Raw genomic sequence first — 6787 nt, forward strand, 5'->3', positions numbered from 1 at the left:
TTTTGCTCAAGGTCATCTGGCAGCATCTGGGAAATCAGCTGACATTACCGCTTTACACAAAAAAGGTGCAAAAACAGAATCTTGCAACTACAGACCAATCAGCCTGCTTCCAATTATCAGCAAAGTCATGGAATCCATCATTGCTTCAGATATCAAATCCTGCCGCTTCTCCAATGGCTTGATCTCTGATCATCAATTTGGATTCAGACCAGGTCATTCTACTCTGGACATGTTGCTTCTGCTGTCTCAACAATGGACGGAGGTCCTCAATGCCAAACAGGAAATCAGAGCTGTCTCACTTGACATATCACGTGCCTTCGGTATGGTCTGGCATCCAGCTCTGCTCACCAAACTCTCCTCCTATGGTATCCATGGAAATCTCCACTCATGGCTTGCGGACTTCCTCTCTGGTCGAAGGCATCGTGTGGCCCTGAATGGTTTTCTCTCATCTCCCCTTCCTGTTCTGGCTGGAGTTCCCCAAGGTAGTGTTCTGGGCCCTGTGCTATTTGTGGTCTTCATCAATGATCTCTCCGAATCTCTAGAAAATCCTGTCTATCTCTTTGCTGATGACTCCACTATCTGCCGCTCCCTTCCTCATCCCTCAGATCGGCAGTCTGCAGCCTCCTCACTCTCTGCGGACCTGGAAAAAAATCACAGACTGGTCAAACAAGTGGAACATGTCTTTCAATCCTGACAAATCACACACTCTTACAATGTCTCTCCGAAAGGACCGACTGGAAAACCCTCCCATCTACTTTCTCAACAATCCTCTCTGAGAAGTTCTGTCGCTCAAGCTTTTGAGTCTCACTATCTGCCATGATCTTTCTTGGGAAAACCACATTTCCAAGCTGGCCTCCAAAGCCAGTCGCCGACTGGGCATCCTCCGTCGTGCAAAGTCCTTCCTTGGCACACCTGAGCTCTTCACCACATACAAGGCTTTCATCTGCAGCTCAATGGAATACTGTCCCCCCCCTCTGGGCTGGTCCTCCTGCCTCACACCTAGCTCGGCTTCACGCTGTTGAAACCTAAGCTTTCAGAATCATTGGAATCTCCTGCGATGAAGTTAACTCCGAGGGCCTTTCAGTACTGGAAATCTCCATGCATGGCTTGCGGACTTCCTCTCTGGTCGTAGTCAACGTGTGGCCCTAAATGGATTTCTCTCATCTCCCCTTCCTGTTCAGGCTGGAGTTCCCCAAGGCAGTGTGCTGGGCCCTGTGCTTTTTCTGGTCTTTATCAATGATCTCTCCGACTCTCTGGAAAATCCTCTCTATCTCTTTGCTGATGACTCCACTCTCTGCCGCTCCATTCCTCTTCCCTCAGATCGGCAGTCTGCAGCCTCCTCACTCTCTGAAGACCTGGACAAAATCACAGACTGGTCAAACAAGTGGAACATGTCTTTCAATCCTGACAAATCTCACTCTCTTACTATGTCTCTCCGAAAAGATCGACTGGACAACCCTCCCATCTACTTTCTCAACAATCCTCTCCAAGAAGTTCTGTCGCTCAAGCTTTTGGGTCTCACTATCTGCCATGATCTTTCTTGGGAAAACCACATTTCCAAGCTGGCCTCCAAAGCCAGTCGCCGACTGGGCATCCTCCGTCGTGCGAAGTCCTTCCTCGGCACACCTGAGCTCCTCTCCACATACAAGGCTTTCATCCGCAGCTCAATGGAATACTGTTCTCCCCTATGGGCTGGTGCTCCTGCCTCACACCTGGCCCGGCTTCACGCTGTTGAATCCAAAGCTTTCAAAATCATTGGAATCTCCCGCGATGAAGCTACCTCTGAGGGCCTTTCACTCACTCACCGCAGGCAGGTTGGTGGTCTTTCTGTCTTCTACCGACTCCTCTCCGGCCTTGCTCCCCATGCTCTCTCTGTGCTCTGTCCCCTCAATATTCCTTCAGGTCGCACAAGATCTGCCTGCAACCCTCTTATGGTTAAACTGCCAAAATCTAGGCTCTCTGCTCACCTTCACTATTTCATTCCCCTTTTCTCCTGCCTCTGGAACAAACTCCCCCACTCCCTTCAATCCCACTCCTCTCTCCAGGTCTTTAAAACAGCTGTTCACCACCATCTCTTATCTTCCCCCATCCAAAACCTTGATCTTTTCTACCCCCGCTAATTCACCCCAGATACACTTTTTTTTTTCTTTAATTCCAACTTCTTTCCTGGAAGTCCTTGCAGTTTTCATATGTTTTATACCTCTCCCACCTCCCCAAAAGCCCTCCCCCTCCCACATTTCTCCCGTTGTCCATGCTCTCAAATGTTGTGTTTGTGTCCTTTCCCCTCTCCTCTCTCCTCTCTCCCTGTCTCCCCATCTTGTCTGCCGCTCCCCTTATTTTTTGTGTTTTGTGTGTCGGTTTGACTTTTTGTGTGATTAATGTTAGCTCTTTCACGAGCCTCGATCTTGTATACAAAAAAAACAAAACAAAAAAACAACAACTGAAAAGCACCAATATTGTACCAGTGATTATTGGAGCAATGGGAATGATAAACAAGACCGAAAGTCTAACAGTGGCGTAACCGGTCTTGTTTGATACTTTAGTTGAAGATAGACGTAATGACGTAGCGTTACACAAAACTGCCGCTACTTTAATATACAGAAGATATATTTTAACCTCCAATAACTATTCAGTCATTACGAAGGGATTAGTGTTACGATTACATTTACTATAATGTTAACGTTACGTTATCATTATTACGAAAATGATATTACTATGGAAAAAAAACCCGAGGCTAGTTCCTTCCGCGGTTACACCACTTATCATTGATTCATGAACCATACATCGCTTCAATCCATTAACTTTCCATTCACGACATTGGGATTAAAGTGTGATGGTTATATTTACTACATTATTGTTATTATTACAAAAACGATACTACTGAAACAATACACTACTGTATTAAGAAATCTGGGCTTCATTTGTCCGAAGTGGTCCGAAGGTGAGGCATGAAGCCTAAGGCCTATATGCACCATAATGTTGGAAGAGAGTAACGCCGATGCTTTCGATATTTCATGGTCATTTTAACAGTTTGTTTGTGCTTCACATTAAATGAAAAACGTAAAGGTAGAGCACGGCGATTGTGATATATGACAGGTTCGAGGATATTGTTACGGTCCGCGGATAAGGATGTTGTTTGCCGAGCGAAGGCCCCGCGACCTAACAGTTTCCCCGATTCACCCAAACGTTGGCCGTATCGCGCCACAGATATTCAATGTGGAAAACTCTAAAGCGACCGAATGTAAAGAGGAAGAAGAAGAAGACGTACTGAGGAATAACAGGTTTTATTAATTATTTTCACAAGCCAAAGCAAAGAGAGCAGTTGGTTATATACAGAAAATGGAAGGAGCAGGCACACAGTGAAATCATGAGCTTACCTATTCAAGCTTAATTAATAAACCCGAGGACAACGTTAAAGACAGACGGACGATCACACTTACACGGGGAAATGCAGGCAGGAAGGAATGGCTTGGAGATGGGTGGCTTTTAGAGGCAAGGAATGTTCAGTGGGTACTGGGCACGGTCGGGCCAGAAGGCACCGCCGTCAAGAAGCCGAGCTTTGGTCCCAACCTGCGCGGGCGAAGTTCCTTTCTCCGTACTGCTGCCTCGTGCGCTCCTTGCGTTGCCCCGGTCCGTTTTTCCTTCAGCGCGGCACGTCTCACGGCGGCGCAGTCACACCTGCTCGTCTCCAGCGCATCTCCTGGACCCAGAACTCATCCCTCCTCTCAGCTCATCTCCTTTGGGAGCGTCCCACGGCGGGTTATATAGGCCCCGCCCTTCACCCTTTTCGAACCTTCCCCAAACGTTCTCTCTCCGCCCTCTCAAGCCAAACCCCTCGTTCTGGGTTGGATGAGCGGGGCCACCTTACTCCTCCCCTCTATGACGAGGTGGAGACCCGCCTTTCTTCTTCGGGGTTACCTCGTGCGTAATGGAGTCAAATGCAGCAAAGTGGACGGCAGATGGAAATGCAGCAAAGTGCCTAAAGAGCCAATTGCAGCAAAGTACAAACCTGGCACTTGGAAGCTGCCATGGGGCGTCGGAGGGCCTACTCTTATTTAATTCGGTGCAATGAAGAGTCAAACTAGTGGGAAACACATCCTTAGCCTACACAGAGAATAAGGGACTAACTATTTAAAAGGATATATCGTGTCCTGTGTGTAGGTTTATGGAATTAACTAAGAGGACGAGCTGCGACAATTCTTTACATTACGAGGGTCAGTTACACACAACAAAACCATACTTTTCACATTCGTTACACTTTCTCAAAATTGTTACACTTCTCAAATCCGTTACACTTCTCAAATCCGTTACAATATGTTCGACCTGAACGAAATTGGAATCAAAATGGTGGTGTGCGGAGTCAGCCGCCGTACCGCCGTAATGACATCAGACGTAATCACATCACCCTCTCATGTGACCAGATCCTCAGCTCTGATTGGTATACGTTTGAGGGGACATACATACAGACGGACAAACACTGTTATAGATGGCTTTGCCCTAAAGGCCACACCGTAAAAGGAACCTTAGAGATCTTAGAAAAGATCCCTGGGAACATTACAACAAACGAACTGCAGTTGGAAGCTGTCCAAGGCTCAGTGGCGATCCTCAAAAGATTCCTCAGAACAAAACTTTGAGAACAAGAAAACTTCACAAATTGGTCCCTTAATCATGATGTCCTACTGAAACGGAGGAGGATACCTTGAGACCTGTGAGTATTCCATTTCATCTTCAGAAACCTGAATATGGGGATAACAACCAACGGCGCACAGATGCACACAAACACACACATATGCACACACACACACGACAATTTGGGTGAAATGAAACAGGATATAAGCCTCTCCATATAACTGACTCAAGAGAAATAGTTGAGTAAAAATTGTCATTGTAAAAACTAGCAACAGTACACGCCCTATGGGCGGGGCTTCAATTGGGAGGCCCAAATGAAAAGGCAAAATATCAGAAATTGAAGGCTTTGTTATTTTAAACGATTCATATAAACATCCGTTAAATCATATCACACGCAAGTCGTCAAAATCAAAACGGTACATGGCGCCCATTTTGAAAAATGATTGAATTCTGCAAAACGGAAGCGGCTGCCACACGTCTTTCTCAGTCGCACGTTTATGTGTGAAGAGTGCGCACCGAATCTGTAACACGGGAGCGGCCGCTACACCTGTTTCTCAGTCGCTTTGCACACACTGCCATGTTACTTCGGAGCCGCACGTTTATATAGGAAGAGTTCGTCAGGAGTCGCTTTACTCTCTCGTGGCATATAGAATTTCAACAAAAGCCACATCACTGTTCATATCGGTAAATATTATTCCATCGTGTTTTGGAAAATTGGAAAAATTGGAAAATTTGAAAAACAACAAAGCCTATTTTACTCCAGGGGGTCACAGGATTACCCACCCAAAATATCGTTGCGATCGGTTCAGCCGTTTTTGCTGTACCTTCGAACGGCCGGACAGACATTTGGTGAATTAAAGTAAGATATATATAATCTAAAAATGGAAGAATACACGGCAACGAATACAAGGAATCATTGGGAGAATACAAGGAAACATGGTGAGAATACAAGGAAACATGGTGAGAATACAAGGAAACATGGTGAGAATAAAAGGAAACTTAAGAATGCAAGTAAATTTAGGAATACAATGAAACTTGGGGAGAATAGAAAAGTAAACTTGGGGAGAACACAAGGAAACTTGGGGACATTACAAGGAAGCTTGTGGGGAATACAAAAAGAAACGTGGGGAGAATACAACAGGAAACTTGGGGAGAACACAAGGAAGCTTGTGAGGAATACAAAAAGAAACGTGGGGAGAATACAACAGGAAACTTGGGGAGAACACAAGGAAACTTGGGGAGAATGCAAGGAAACTTGGGGACATTACAAGGAAGCTTGTGAGGAATACAAAAAGAAACGTGGGGAGAATACAACAGGAAACTTGGGGAGAACACAAGGAAACTTGGGGAGAATGCAAGGAAACTTGGGGACATTACAAGGAAGCTTGTGAGGAATACAAAAAGAAACGTGGGGAGAATACAACAGGAAACTTGGGGACATTACAAGGAAACTTGGGGACATTACAAGGAAGCTTGTGGGGAATACAAAAAGAAACGTGGGGAGAATACAACAGGAAACTTGGGGAGAACACAAGGAAACTTGGGGAGAACGCAAGGAAACTTGGGGAGAATGCAAGGAAACTTGGGGACATTACAAGGAAGCTTGTGAGGAATACAAAAAGAAACGTGGGGAGAATACAACAGGAAACTTGGGGACATTACAAGGAAACTTGGGGACATTACAAGGAAGCTTGCGAGGAATACAAAAAGAAACGTGGGGAGAATACAACAGGAAACTTGGGAAGAATACAAGGAAACTTGGGGAGAATACAAGGAAGCTTGGGGAGACTTGAAGGAAACTTGCGGACATTACAAGGAAACTTGGGGGGAGGGGGGGATACAAGGAAACTTGGGGAGAACAAAAGGAAAGTTGGGGAGAACACAAGGAAACTTGGGGAGAATACAAAAAGGAACTTAGTGAAAATACAAAAGGAAACTTGGGGAGAATGCAAGGAAGATTGGCGAGAATACAAAAGGAAACTTGGGGAGAATACAAAAGGAAACTTGGGGAGAATGCAAGGAAGCTTGGGGAGAATACAAAAGGAAACTTGGGGAGAATACAAAAGGAAACTTGGGGAGAATACAAGGAAACTTGGGGAGAATACAAAAGGAAACTTGGGGAGAATACAAAAAGAAACTTGGGGAGAATACAAGGAAA

Source organism: Myxine glutinosa, chromosome 1, assembly GCF_964187855.1.
Source record: "Myxine glutinosa chromosome 1, kmMyxGlut1.1, whole genome shotgun sequence".
Lineage (NCBI taxonomy): Eukaryota > Metazoa > Chordata > Myxini > Myxiniformes > Myxinidae > Myxine > Myxine glutinosa.